Source organism: Rana temporaria, chromosome 4 (assembly GCF_905171775.1).
Source record: "Rana temporaria chromosome 4, aRanTem1.1, whole genome shotgun sequence".
In the NCBI taxonomy this organism is placed as follows: Eukaryota; Metazoa; Chordata; class Amphibia; order Anura; family Ranidae; genus Rana; species Rana temporaria.
The window spans coordinates 419,431,900-419,448,014 of NC_053492.1; positions in this window are offsets into that span (position 1 = coordinate 419,431,900).

The following is a 16,115-nucleotide window of genomic DNA, read 5'->3' on the forward strand; positions in this document are numbered from 1 at the left end:
CTCGGGGTGGACGTGCAGAGTGTGCAGCGGCGCGGCTTACCTTCTCGCTGGATCCACAGGCAAGTTACTTACCTTGTCCCTGGATCCAGCAATGCCACCCCGCTGTGTGAGCGAGCGGGACCTCCTCGCTCGATTTACAGTGTCCTCCTGTGCCGCCGATCTTCGTTCCCTGCGACGTTACGACGCACGGGAGCGGAGATCTGCGCCAAATTCAAAAAAGTAAACAAACACTTTACATACAGTATACTGTAATCTTATAGATTACAGTACTGTATGTAAAAAATACACACCCCCCTTGTCCCTAGTGGTCTGCCCAGTGCCCTACATGTACTTTTATATAATAAAAAATGTTCTTTCTGCCTAAAAACTGTAGATTGTCCAAAAGTGTCCCTTTATGTCAAAAAATGGTTTCAGATCAGCTAGAAAACAGCGATAATAAATAATAATCACTTGCAGAATTGTGCGATAGCGATTTGCGGGGAAATTCGTCATAAAAAAAAAAAAATAATGACAGCGACAATTCTGCAACTGAGCAAATTTCAGTGATTTTGAGTTGATTACATTATTGAATAATTTTTATTATAATTATATTATTATTTGTTATAATTATTTATAATTATTTATTATATTATAATTTATAATTTTGTTTTAAAAAAAAAATCATACCCGGGATGCCTACAAGACTCTTGCTTGGTCAGATTTAAGTGAGTTATTTCTAAAAATTACAGGCCTACAGTATAAAACGCCAAATTTCCTTGCAAAATAATTGTACCGCTTTTGGTACGTAATTCCAGACAGAATCATACCGCCAGGGAGGTTAAGGTACAGGCTGAGAGAGCAAGTCTACAATATCAGACGTGGATATAAACATCATAGTCTCTCGTCACACTTCAGAAAGTACCATGACAGAAACCCTAAAGATTTGCTGGTATTGCTAAAGCAATATTACAATGGAGAGGTTGTAACAAAAAACGAGAGGAATCCAAGTTAGACGTTTGGTGGATACATGAATTACACTGTCTTTCCCCCTCAGGACATAATATTGAGTGGTTTATCAACAGCTTCATTGGTAAAAAAAATAGATCTGTTTGCCTGTTGCTGTCTATTTTTAGATATATTTTTCCTACCAATGTGTGCGTTTTTATATCTTTTTATACATTCTTCTGTATTACGGTAATATATTTTACTTTGGCAGATCATTACTGCTCATTGGCTACAATGTCTGATTTTTATATAGTGGCGGATCTACAGCTTTTCCGGTGAGTCTCCATTTCACAGGGGTGCGGTGGATGATTCTGGAGCACTGTACTGGATCGCCTCTTCGCTTTTCAATACAAAAAATGTCACTGCCCCTACCTATGACTGGTCTATACAGTAAGGCAGAGATGTATCTTGGCCTAGGCCGACGAGGCCTAGGCCTAGGGCGGCACTTTGCGGGGGGCGGCGTTTCGCGCCCCCCCCGCACGAAAAACCCCCCAAACATCTTCCCAATTCTGAGGCAGCCACCCGCTGAGATTGCTTGCCGCGAAACTGCCGGCTGCCGCCTCCCGTGGCTGGCTTCCGCCTCCCGCGGCTGGCTGCCTTTCTGTGTGTCACCGTTAGGTCCATCACGCCGCATACTGTGGGGAGCGACTGCCAGTCCCGCCCCCATAGATCTGGTGCACGGCGTGCACGTTGCTTAGCTGGTGGATGCTCCGCCTCCCAGCGGCATCATAGCATCTGGTCGGGACGGGAGGAGGAGCGAGAGAGAGCAGAAGAACGATGGTGGACCGTGGCGTGGAGGAAAATAAAGTTCAGGCAGCAGCACTCAGATCATCATCTCGCAGGTACAAATCGAAGAGACAGGCAGTACACAACTTTTTTTTTTAAATGTGAATCCAGTATGATGTCTGATGTCTAACCCCCCCCCCCGATTATTAACTTTTTTTTTAAATGTGAATCCAGCATGATGTCTAACCAAGCCCCAATTCCGATACCCCCCCCCCCCCCCCCCCCGGCTTGTTTATTAACTTTTTTTTTTAAATGTGAATCCAGCATGATGTCTGATGTCTAACCAAGCCCCAATCCCCCCCCCCCCCCCCCAGTGTGATGTCTAACTAACCACCGACCGAAATTTGAGTGGTGGAGGATCTGTACTAGGAGGGATGACTTTTTTTGGGAGGTGCATTTGTGTTGGGGGGAATTTAGGGGATGGGGGGAAAGATTTGTGCTGGGAGGGGTGATTTCAGCAGGGGGGTGGATTTTTGCAGGGGGGGAATTCATGCTTAGGGGGATAGCATGCAGAATAATGCTCAGTTTTTAGGGGGGGTTTGCTGACACATAAGGTTTATACATCTTGAGGGGGGCGAAATTTGGCATGTTCGCCTTGTGCTCTAGATGACCTTTTCCCAGCTCCGGCTTTAACACAAATTATTCTCGGTATAGGATTTAGATGATCACTGGGTTTGTATATTAGCATCCCTAACAGAAACAAGAAGGGTTAACAGGGTTTTTTAAGCATCTAAAGCCTGCCATTAGAAAGTGCTTACATCGGAGTCCTTCTTAAACACTGTGCTCTATCTGAACACAGGCAGTAGAGCAAATTATACGAGTTATTTTCTGATAAATGTCATCTAATGGAAATTCTGGTTATTGACAACCTAGCCGGTCCTCGGAGATTGTATTTGTTGAATATCATTAACATCTTTCCCATTTTCAATGCTTCTGACTCCATTTTGTTACGTTGTGAAATGTGTTGATTTGGCATATTTCTTTTCACATTACTCGCTCGGCGTTTAATATCCGAAGATGCCAGCCTTGCATAAACTTCTCCTGCACTCGGCGCACATTAAAATGACTTGCAGAGGCCTCCCCATTTATGAATGATTTTCAGCACCCCCCTTATTTATCAACAACAAACACTTTAAATGAGATTAAGGAGGCAGAACAGGTAAATGTATTTTCAGCTGCTGGAAGATCACTTTTATACTTTTTTTGGATATGTATTATTTTAATTTAGAGGCGTAAGTAGAACTTTCAGGACCCCGGTGCAAGAAACCATGAAGGGCTTTCCTGACTCCCAGCCAGGCGCCCTTTTCCTACGAGCCTAGAGGCAAGCGTGACCAGGGGCCCCATGTCACTAGGGGGCCCCATCAGGGTTGCCAGGCTCAGTAAAACTAGGGACAGTATGTAAAAATCTATGTTTTTTTTTACATCTGTCCCTGATATGTCTGAAACCGACATGCTTCTGATGTGAAAATCCTGAGATTTTAGCTGCCCCGCCTCTGCACTGCCTCCTGGCGTGGTGGCCATCTGTAAGCCCAGGGGCCCCATAGTCTTCAATTGCCCGGGGGCCCCATGAGTTGTCAGTCCGCCCCTGAGCGTGACCCTAGTTTTGTCACTGGTGTCAGTAGTTTTTTGTTAATTATTTGTTTAAAATTATTTCAATTATTTTATTATTATTTTTTTACCATTTTACTTTATTTTTTTTATTTTTTTATAATTAGAATTTTTTTACAATTTTATATAGGAGCCCCTGGTGTTAGTATTTTCTTTTTTTTGTTGTTTTTTTTTTTCATTATGTTTTACAATTTTTATTTTTTTTACAATTTTTTTTTATCAGCCCTGTTGGGGACTTTAGTGAAAAATCAGGGGTCTAAACAGACCTCTGATGTTTTACCTTTGAGATAGAGAAAGTAGATTGAGGACAGAGCCCTCAATCTTCATTTCTGCAGCCTCAGCTCCACAGAATGAATGGCCAGGAATAGCTCTGCACAGAGTTTTCCCTTCATTCACAAATTGAAGCAAAGTAAACATAGTTTACTATGCTTTAGTTATGAATGAACAGAGTCAGTCATTGGTACCGATCACTGACTCTGTCCATTCAGAAAAGGAAGGGGCCGGTAAATTACATTGACATATTTATTGGCCCCTACCCTATCCATCCTGACACATACACAACAGCAGCCGGCAAGAGAAGGGAGGGAGGGAAGCTGGCAGCACTGCAGGGACCAAGGGGGGCCAGGAGAACAGGAAGCTGGATGGGGGGGGGTGGCGGAAGCAGCAAATAGAGGAACCAATGCCCTCCATTTTCCTCCTGCAGCTGCTGAATGCCTGCAGGAGGGAAAGGAGGAGAAGCAGGCATTCAGCAGTTTCAGGACGAAAATGGACAAGGCCCCTCCTATCCAGGTATACAAGGGAGCCGCACGGGCCCCTTGGGGCATGGGGCTGGGTTGCAAATGCAACCTCTGTGACCCCTGTAGTTACGTCCCTGGATCAAATACATCAGCTTGGTGTAAAAAATGTCAATGAGCTGATGTTTAATCTGCTTATACTGTATTTTGCATTCCTTGGTTCCTCCCTACCCTTAGTACTTCTCTCAAGAGCCCCCAGCCCTGATGCAAAAAATGGGTTGGTATTTAGGAGAGAATGCTTGATAGGTGGATTTCAGTCTGGAGGAATGGGCGTTCGTAGGCAGCCTCCATTTGCATGCATGACTGTCCACATGCAGGGCTTTTTTTCCAGCAGTAACATGGTGGAACACAGTTCATGGCACCTGCAGCACTGAATTTATGTAATGGTAAGAGGGGCTGGGGAATGCTGAAAGGTCTATTGTTGTTGGCTGCTGGGGGTCTATTTTTGCTTGGAGGGAACTATTTTTTGCTGGGATGGTCTATCGTTGCTCGTGGGGGATCCATTGTTGCTGGGATGGTCTATTGTTCCTGGTGGAGGATATATTGCCATGGGGGGGGGGGGTCAATTGTTGCTGGAGTGATACTGTTGAGGGAGGGGTCTATTGTTGCTGGTTGCTGGAAGATCTATTGCTACTGGCAGGGGTCTATTGTTGCTGGGGTGGATCTGCCCATTGGGTTAAATGAATACACACTGTACGAGGCTTATTTCTGCTGTTTTTAAAAAGAACAACTTTCTTGCACTTACAGGGATGAGACAAACCATTTACCACTAGCAGAGGTGCTTACAATGATCAACTTTTATTTACTTGCTTTATTTACTTACTGAAAAACCTTATTTCAGAAAGGTAAAAAACTGTTTGCTGTAAGTGATTATAATGTGTGAGCTGGAGTTTGGCTTCAATGAGTTTATTTTATCTAAATCTGCTATCTACCACTACCCCTCCCCCTCTTCTGCCCACAATGCTGCTGTCCAAAGGTGCCCCTGTGCTCCTTCATCCAGAGTGGGGGCACTCTAATACAGGAGGTGTGTTACTGGCCAGCTGATCACCTTGTGAGAACAGAGGAAAAAAATCCTTAAAAAAAAGAAAAATAATGCAGCCACAACATCTATTGTTTGCTACACTGCAATATATTAAGTTTTTGATTTGGGGTTTAATACTGCTTTAAATCTGCAGTTTAATTAAAATATTAACTTGTGATGCTGCCATGGAAGTTGGGTTCAGGTATTTCCTGTTACAGGGTGACAACGTACTGTCCCTGTCTCCCAATTGGGCTTCTGTGTTGTCACCCTGTCACATGTACTTCTGATGAATAACATACAAGTGGCCGTTCATTACACAGACATGGTCCACTGTTGTCACCATCAGGGCCATCTTTAATATTGATTGGCAAACATTTTCTTGGGAATTCCCGTATCCACTTATCTATTTACAGGCAGTGTGGGCTCAAGGGACAGCTGCTTTGGGTCCCACAATGATGGCAGAGCCTGGGGAAGCGGTCCCATTTGCCCTATGTTAAAGATGGCCCTATTCACCATCAGGAAACTCACTCTTAAAGTCGCCATGGCTGGAGTGCGTGTAGACAGGAAGTGGCTGTAAATAGGTGTCAGGAGATCAGCGACACTGAGATACAACAAAGGATGAAAAATAAGAAGTAACAGGTAATCAGTAAAAAAAATTAAAAATGTCAGTGGTTTATGATACACAGCCAGGGGCGGACTGACCATTCGGGCACTTGGGCACTGCCCGAGGGCCCCATGCCATTAGGGGGCCCGATCAGGGTTGCCAGCCTCAGTAAAACCAGGGACAGTATGTAAAAATCTTTTATTTTTTTTACATCTGTCCCTGAAATGTCCATTACCGACATCCTTTTGGTCTAAAAATCCCAAGATTATAGCTGCCCCGCCTCTCCAGTACCCTTTCAGTGTGTGTATGTGTATTCTGTGTATATGTATACTGTGTGTGTATACTGTGTATACATACTGTATGTCAGGGCTCAAAATTTCAAGTCCTGAGCCACTAGCCAGGCCTTAATAGTTACTCGCCAGCAGTTGCCCCACCCAACACCTCCCCTGCCCAGCCCCTAAGTCCGCCCCTAAAAACGACCTTGTAAATTATCTCATGAAATTACACTGTTAAATATTTTAAGCAGAATTACGTTCCAAAAATAAATATTAACAACTTTAACAATAGTAACATAAAGCATATCAGTACCCATCTGTGCAGCCTCAGTGTGCCCGTGAACGCAGCCTTACTGTGCCCCATCAATGCAGCCTTACTGTGCCCCATCAATGCAGCCTTACTGTGCCCCATCAATGCAGCATTACAGTGTGCCATCAATGCAGCATTACAGCGCCCCATCACTTGCAGCATTACTGTGCCCCTTCACTTGCAGCATTACTGTGCCCCATCACAATCACTTGCAGCATTACTGTGCCCCATCACTGCAGTATTACTGTGCCCCATCACTTGCAGCCTTACTGTTCCCCATCACTTGCAGCCTTACTGTGCCCCATTAGTTGCAGCCTTACTGTGCCTCATCACTTGCAGCCTTACTGTGCCCCATCACTTGCAGCCTTACTGTGCCCCATCACTTGCAGCATTACTGTGCCCCAACAATGCAGCCTTACAGTGCCCCATCACTTGCAGCATTACTGTGCCCCATCACATGTAGCATTACTGTGCCCCATCAATGTAGCCTTACTGTGGCCCATCACTTGCAGCCTTACTGTGCCCCATCACTTGCAGCCTTACTGTGCCCCATCACTTGCAGCCTTACTGTGCCCTATCACTTGCAGCCTTACAGTGCCCCATCAATGCAGCCTTATAGTGCCCCATCAATGCAGCCTTACAGTGACCCATCACTTGCAGAATTACTGTGCCCCATCACTTGCAGAATTACTGTGCCCCATCACTTGCAGCATTACTGTGCCCCATCACTTGCAGCATTACTGTGCCCCATCACTTGCCCATTACGGTGCCCCATCACTTGCCCATTACTGTGCCCCATCACTTGCAGCATTACTGTGCCCCATCACTTGCAGCATTACTGTGCCCCATCAATGTAGCATTACTGTGCCCCATCACTTGCCCCATCACTTGCCTATTACTGTGCCCCATCAATTGCAGCATTAAAGTGCCCCATCATCACTTCAGACTCACCATTGCCTCACACAAACACTGCCCTGGCGCCGCTTTGAGACAAGGTTGCAGCGCTCTCCTTCTCCTCCTCTTGTATCACACACACAGCGTGCATCTTCCGCTGTGTGCCATTGAGCTGGGTCTGTGTTTGGCGGCACGGTGTGATAAGGTCCCGCCCCCCTAGACCGGCTAATGTGATAGGCAGAACACTGATTCAATCTACTATCACATTAGCCGATCTAGGGGAGCGGGACCTTATCACACCGTGCCGCCAAACACAGACCCAGCTCCATGACACACAGCGGAAGATGCCTGCTGTGTGATACAAGAGGAGGAGAAGGAAAGCGCTGCAGCCTCGGCTCAAAGCGGCGCCAGGGCAGTGTTTGTGTGAGGCAATGGTGAGTATGAAGTGATGATGGGAGGAGGAGGAGAGGGAGAGCGCTGCAGCCTCGGTTCAAAGCGGTGCCAGGGCAATCCAGCCCTGCCGCTCTCTGTGTCCTTCGGCTGACAGTTTCCTGGCTGATCACTTCAGCCAGGAAACTGTCAGCCTGGTTCACCCCCGCTCCTCACTCGCCCTGCACTAAATTCCACTCGCAAAATGCGAGCAAGCAAGTGAAATTTTTGAGGGCGCTGTATGTGTATACTGTGTGGCCCCATAATCTATTTCCTGGGGACCCCATAATCTCCTATTGCCCAGGGGCCCCATAATCTCCTGCCAGGGGGCCCCATGAGTTGTCAGTCCGCCCCTGTACACAACACTTTAGTAAACCTTCCTTTGGTTAGGGTTTACATCTACTTTAACTCATCTGACACTCCCGCCATACACGGCAGAAAACAGAGAGCGGTATTTGGCGCTATGAAGACGTTAGAAATAACAAGAGGGGAAGTCTGCTGAAATCTGAACAATCTTTAAGAGGCAGCCAGTGAATTGTCGGTGTATTATGCCGCGTGGCGAGCGGCGATTGTCCCGCTGATAAGAAGCACATCAGACACCGCACTCTCGCCATTACACAAAGAGAACCAAAGCACAAAAGCTTGATGTGCACTTCAAACTGAGATGCTCTCAGAGACTCCGCAGGGCTCTGCATGCTTCATTACCTTTCATGCAATTGTTTTGTTAACACTGTAGGTTCTGTTTCTTTGCAGCTTTTTTTTTTTTTTAACTGGGAGTCGGAGATATGTACCTAGAGAAATAAAATACTCAAAGAAATACATCCATAAATGCAGTAATGTATTATTTAATACCATAAAATAGATCGTAATATCTAAGGAAGCATTCCATGCACATAAACATTAGAAAAAACACACACACATAAAAAGCACTGGTGTAACGCTCATCGCTGAAACGCCTGATTATGAAAAATAGTGGGAGGACATGCATAAGTTTGCTTGTTCATCAATAGCAACAATAAAAATATATTGTAATGTAGAGGTAAAAATCAGGGCCATCTTAATGCAAGGGCACTCCTGGGCACTGCCCAGGGGCCCCAGGTACATGTTGGCACCACAATAATCTTGCATTACATCATACTTGCCAACTGTCCCGGATTTGCTGGAACAGTCATGCTTTTTACTAAACTGTCCCGATATGATCGTGTCCCGGGAAGCGTCCCAGAACCTATACTGTGCCCTCCTGACCCATCCCCTTACCGTGCCCTTCTGCATTCCCCCCCTGTACTGTGCCCTTTGTGTTGACTAGTCTTTGATTTATGGAGTATTTTCCATTTGTATGTAGCATTACCCCCCGGAGGAGCTGCTGGATTTTTGGGCAGCGTGTTACCTCGTGGCTCCTCTGAAATTCCTAGGGGTGAATGATGCGTATTGCATGTAGTAGAAGTAAAGGAATGTCCAGACAGGTGCTCTTTGCTGTGCTCTTTATTACCCAGCCGGGTAAAAACAGTAAACTTGTGGTGAGGAAATTAAAGCTGAAGAAGAATGGAGAATAGCAGATTAAGGCATGATAGGGAAACAGTCCAGCTCCCAAACGTAACACTTCTCTTCACCACTCCCGCTGGAGTGAGTTTAGTGTACCTGGACAGGCCTCTCTTACTGACCTGGCAGCCGGACTATCACTCTGACAATTTTTAGGAATAAGTCTCTGCCACAGACCCTCCTTGGTGAACTTGAACTTGGGAGAAAGTCTCTGCCACAGACCCCTCTCAATGAGCCTCAGAAGATACCTCTGCCACAGGTCCACTCTGGGTTGGATTATTGGACATATGCCTCCTTACTTGAGTTACGTCTGGATCTCCTTCAACTTGCCGCCCAGGTACTGACCGACAGGTAATCAATCCCTCGGTGTCCGACTACCCCGGTGGTTTGTCCAGGCCCTTTTGGACCGCCAGCCTCTCAAAGGCGCTCCTCAGACTGACTCCCCATCGAACAGCAGTACAGCTTGGGATCTTCAGATTGGGAACCCAGTCACTCACTAGGTCCCTGTCACTGTTCAGATGCTCCGGGTCAGCATGGCCCCGGAACCAGGAACACCGCGTAGCACGCACACCCCGGCCAGGTAGGCCATAACGCCGGGGCGCCGTGATGTGGCCACCCCAAAGGTGGGCGCCACACTGGACAAAGAAGACCCAGAACCAATGGTGTCTGTCCCATAAATACCCCTCCCAGCATGCACAGCGAGGACAAACCCTTGTGATTGGCTGCTGGGAAGAGCACCCAAACCTTGACTCCACTGCTGCCACCTGCAGTACTGGGGTTGGAAGAACACCCCAGCACAGCAGAATGGGCTCACAGCACAGCCAAGCTGAGACAGAGACCGCAATTTGCTACTAACAATCTGGATCAGAGTTTAACTACACTCTGATCTGCCCTTAAATTTCACTAGCACCAATACTGTAAGGTACATAGGCGCTACATGTAAAATCGATTTTATTGAAAGTACAAATAAACACGTTCTGATGGGCCAGGCACAGTGGTAGGCGGCTCCCCACTCTGACAGCTCCAGAACAATCCTACACAGAATCTCACAGCCGACATCCTCCCCAGGATGCTGACACCCGGCGCTTGTGGACTCTTCTACAGGGATACACCATTTACAGGGGTGCAGACAGGGCCGGCACCACTATAAGGGCCATTTTACACTGATATGTTTTTCATGCAGTTTTTCCTTGCAAAAAAAGCAAGAAAAATGTTTCCCTTTAAATTCTATGGGACTTTTCACACCATTGTGTTACAGGTGCAGTGCGTTTTGAAAAGTCCTGCATGGTGCATCTTTGGTGCTTTTTTGAGTCAATTTTTCATGGGTGCAGGCAACTTAAAAACTCACCAGAAATGCACAGCAAATGCATGTAAAACACAGCAAAATATTTTTTTTACTGCAATTTTGCTACAGAGCAGTGTGAAAGTACTCTTGGATGGTCCAGGCAGCTGTCTGTGGGGAGCAGTAAAATGCAAATCCCCAGCCATTTGATCAGGGTGGGGGTATTTCCAGGGTGTGATAAGGGTTGGGGGGATATCTGGGGGTGTTATCAGGGTGGGAGTATCTAAAAGTCCATGGGTTAGAGGGCGCAAATTACTTGCCTTGCCCCAGGTGCTGACAACACACGCTATGCCACAATAACCACAAAGGGTAAAAAATCCACTTTTTTGTGCCTTTGGAATTTCAGGTATTACCTTCCAAAAATAACTATGACGTCATCACTGTGCTGTGCATAGTCTGTAAAGCGAGCAGAGTTGTGGGAGGGGCCCAGCAGCTCCACCCACTGCAGGTGGATTATAGAAAACAACAATGTTTCTATATATGAAAATCGTGCAAAGATAACTCCAAAGTGCACAAAAAAATAAAAATGTGTAAATATGAATGTCCATTAAAACTATAAGTGGCCATTAAAGTGGTTCTAAAGGCAGGACATTTGTTACCTTTATGCATTTACTGCAATAGGCTCTGTTCCCACTAGTGCAACTTGTCATGTGACTTTGGATACATAAAGTTGCATGATAAGTTACAGCTAATTGATTTCAATGGCACTCATTCCAATCTAAGCAACTTTGAAAAGGTTGCACTACTGCACTACTTTGATAAGACTTACTTGTGGCTTGAGTACCAGAGAGTGTAAAATTGCATTAAAGTGGCATCAAAGTGGCACTCCAAAGTTGCACTCAAAATCACGCGACTTTGGGTTTGGACTAGTGGGAATGGAGTCTTAAGGTGAAAAAATTTGAATGGGTTATACTGCCCCTTCGTGTCCCCTTAATACTTACCTGAGTCATATTTCGATACAGCGCTGTGCCTGAGTGCAGCAGCATGGCTCTATATTCCTCTCTTCACAGGACTCAGTGAGAGCACACAGAGCAGCCCAAATCCTCCTCTTCTGGGGTCCCCCGCCAGCCATCCTGGCCCCACCCTCCGCTGAGTGCCCCCAGAGCGAGCAGCTTGCTATGGGGTACCTAGGCAGGCTCACTTCCATGCCGCTGTTTTGCTTGTCCATTCACACACAGAGCCACAGCTTGGTCCTGTCCCCTCTCTCTCCTCATTGGCTGCGATTAACTCCTCCTGATGTGTCAGCCAATGAGGAGGGAGAGTCCCTGGAGAGCCGAGGCTCTCGTGCAAATCGCTGAATCGCGATAGGGCTCATAGAATGCATGAAGATAAAAGCCTTGAGCCTTCAGAATCACTTTAAAGCAGTTCTTCAGTCCCTCCCCCCTAAAAATTAATTAAGTCAGCAGCTACAAATCCTCTCAGACCTTCTGCTTTTCGCAGGGTGGCCCGTTTTCTAGTGGTGCTGGAAAGACAGCCTGCCCATTTTCCAATGATCAGACTTTTGCTGTCAGTGCCTGGTCATTTATTGGGAAGATCAGTGTCCTGCTGTTTCAACCCCCCCCCCCCCCCCCCCCCACACACACACACACACACTCACCTCTCAAAGACCCCTATATAGCTGGGAGCATAGGTCATGTAATTACTTTAAAGAATAGTTATTTATAATTTTATATATATACAGTACATACATTGCTGTGAAACAGTATTTGACCCCTTTATGATTTTTTTGTATATTTTTTTGTGTATTTGTCACACTTGACTCAGATCATCAAATTTTTTTCTTATTACACAAAGATAACCCGAGTAAATACAGAATGCAGTTTTTAAATTATGGTTTCATTTATGAAGACAAAAAAGCTTTCCAAACCTGCCTGGCTTGTGAAAAAGTAATTGCCCCCTAAACCTAATAACTGGTTGTGCCACCCTTGGCGGCAACAACTGCAATCAAGTGTTTGCGATAACCGGCAATGAGTCTTTTTCATATCTGTGGAGCAATTGTGTCCCACTTTTCTTTGCAGAATTGTTTTAATTCAGCCACATTGGAGGGTTTTCCAGCATGAACGTCCTGTGTAAGGTCATGATACAGCATCTCAATTGAATTTAAGTCCGGGCTTTGACTAGGCTACTCCAAAACCTAAATTTGGAGGTGAACTTGCTGTTGTGTTTCAGATCATTGTCCTGCTGTATAACCCAAGTGCACTTGAGCTTGAGGTCCTGAACTGATGGCCGGACATTCTCCTTTAGGATTTTCTGGTAGAGCTCAGAATTCAGGTTGCATCAATTATGGTAAGTCGTCCAGGTCCTAAAGCTGTAAAGCAGCCACAGACCATCACGCTACCACCACCATGTCTCACTGTTGGTATGATGGTCTTGTTATGAAATGTTGTATTAGTTTTATGCCCGATGTAACGGGACGCACACCTTCTAAAAAGTTTAATTTTTGTCTCATTAGTCCACAGAATATGCGCCTAAACGTCTTAAAAGGGGATGTTGTTTGGTAAATGTGAGATGAGCCTTTGTGTTCTTTTTGGTCAGCAAAGCCTGTAGCAAAAAATAAAACCAAAAAATAAGCGCAGGGCAACTAGAGGCTGCAGTGGATTGGGTAGATGTGGTAGCAGGGAGGAGGTACGACAGAAGCTGGAGTGAGGAGGTCAGGGGGGTCATGCGGCCAGCACACACGAAGAGGAAATCATTAAGCCCGTCCGCCCGCCCTACATGTTTTTGAGTTTGTTTATGTTTGTTTGGATTATTTATTTTTGTTTGACTAATATGAGGTGTGTGCAGTTGGGTCTTTGGAGGCATTTTAAAATAACCTGCTGTAATTAGATGATTGGGACACATCTAAGGTATGGGTCCCAGGTGGAATGCCAGTTATGTTGGATTAACTGGTAGCTACAATGGTATATCTGCTAAATGTGGTTCGTCCCGTGTCAGTGCATTGCGACAGGGACCATTGGAAATTGTTTAAGCAGATGCAAAAAAATCTTTTATGATAATTAACGCCTCCATGGATCGGCAACCAAAAAGGTTATGTTTTGGTTTGTAATATTATTTACATAATGGTTAATTTTAATAAAGGGGCAGAAAACTGACATTTTACTTCCAACCTTTCATGTCAGTATATCATTGGTAATTATAGTGGGACAATTAAAGGGTCACTAAAGGAAAAAAAAAATGTTGCCTAAAATGAATGTCTGCAAGGTAGACAGACAGAATAGTGTAATGATTCTGTTAAAAAAAAGTAGTAAATGCCTATTAAATTCCTTCATCTATATCACCTCCGGCATTCTAGTTTCTGTTCTCTCATTCACTTCCTGGTTTGCATCGCTCGTTCATGTAAGAACTACATTTCCCAGTATGCATTGCGGCACGCCCAGTAATTCACACCTCCTTGAAGTCTCTAACACGTAGAGAGCGTCCTGCCACACAGATGTAGTTCCCAGGAGGGGGCGAGCACGTCACTGACCACCGCAGTAAAGCCTCCCATCACGGTGGTGAGTAACAATCAGACAAGCAGGAAGTGAACAGAACAGAGAAGAAATAGAGCAACTTCTGAGCAAAAAACGAACAATGAGGAAGTGAAAAGAGGAATGTCTGCAGGTAAAGGATGCTTATTATGAAAAAAAATGTTTTCCTTTACAACCCCTTTAAGATGGGGACACTGTAAGTTGGAGACAAAAGAGTCGGATACATCTTGGTTACCTTTTCAAGCAGTGGCTTTGGCCTTGGAACTCTCTTATGGATGCCATTTTTGCCCAGTCTCTTTCTTATTGTTGAGTCATGAACACTGATCTTACCTGAGGCAAGTGAGGCCTGTAGTTCTTTAGTTGTTGTTCTGGGTTCTTTTATGGCCTCCTGGATGAGTCATCGTCATGCTCTTGGAGTAATTTTTGTAGGCCGGTCCTTCCTGGGAAGGTTCACCACTATTCCAAGTTATCGCCATTTGTAGATAATGTCTCTTCCCGTGGTTCACTGGAGTTCCAAAGCCTTAGAAATGGCTTTGAACCCCCTTCCTAGACCGATACATGTACATTAATTTGTTTCTAATCTGTTCTTGATTTTTTTTTAGATTGTGGCTTTTTGTGATCTGTTAGCGTGTTTAAGTTTGACAGCTTCTATTTGTGTGATTTCTTGATTCAACAGGTCTGGCAGTAATCAGGCCTGGGTGTGGCAAGGGAAATTTAACTCAGCTTTCCAAAAAATTGTGGTTAATCACAGTTCAGTCATGATTCAGCATGGGGCAATTACTTTTCACATAGGGCCAGGCAGGTTTAAACAGTTGTTAAAAATTAAATAATTTAAAAACTGCATCTTGGATTTACTCGGGTTATCTTTGTGTAATATTAAACATTTTTGATGATCTGAATCATTTCAGTGTGAGAAATATGCAAAAAAAATTTAATCAGTAAGGGGCAAATACTTTTTACAGCACTGTATGGATAGATAGATAGATAGATAGATAGATAGATAGATAGATAGATAGATAGATAGATAGATAGATAGATAGATAGATAGATAGATAGATAGATAGATAGAAAGAAAAAATGTTTTGCCTTTTATTTCTATTTTAAACTGAATGGGTGGTTTTACAAGGTGAGGGTTTTCAGACACATACTAAAAAAAAAATCTTAATTTTTTTTTTTTTTACAATAGAACAGTGTAGAAAATGGCTGATCCATGGCTATGACCGTAATGACCGCAATGACACAAACCTATTATTAGACCTTATGGAAGACTAGATTATATCATGCATGGATTTCCCCAGGTGGACTTATTTACACACAAAAGTCAACTCACAACTTAAAATAATATAAAAAGATAATTTATTAAATAGATATAAAAAATTGATTAGCACCGTTATAATAAAATAACTTTTAAATGTAAAAAAACAATAAATCACAGACACAAGATAACAGAAAACATAGAAATCAAATCCAATAAAAACACGTACAAATATAACATGAAGAGGAGAGATACAAATAACAAATACACAAATAATTCTGAAATATACAGAAATAAAAACACGAAACAATAGTGGCATAAAATAACCAAAAAGATACAAAATATATATTCACATTTTTTTTTTTATAAAGTATACTTTTAATTAATGTATTGTAAACAATTCTAAATGTGCGTAATTGTATATGTTTTTGTTATTGTAGGTAGACTACAATAGACAGGTAGGTTTGTTTTGTTGACTGCAGATACACTACAGAAGATATATACTACAGGAAATGGTCAGAGACTGTGCAAATACTACAGGAGATGGTCAAAGACTGTGGAAATACTATATGAAATGGTCAGAGACCATGGACATATTACAGGAGAGAGTTAGAGACTGCAAACATACTACAGAAGATGGTCCGTAAATGCAGACATACTACAGGAGATGGTCAGAGACTGTGAACATGCTACAGGAGATGGTCAGAGCCTGCAGGCCTAATACAGAAGATGGTCAGAGACCATAGATATATTACAGGAGATGGTCAGAGGCTGCAGACATCCTACAGGAGAGTGTCAGAGACTGCA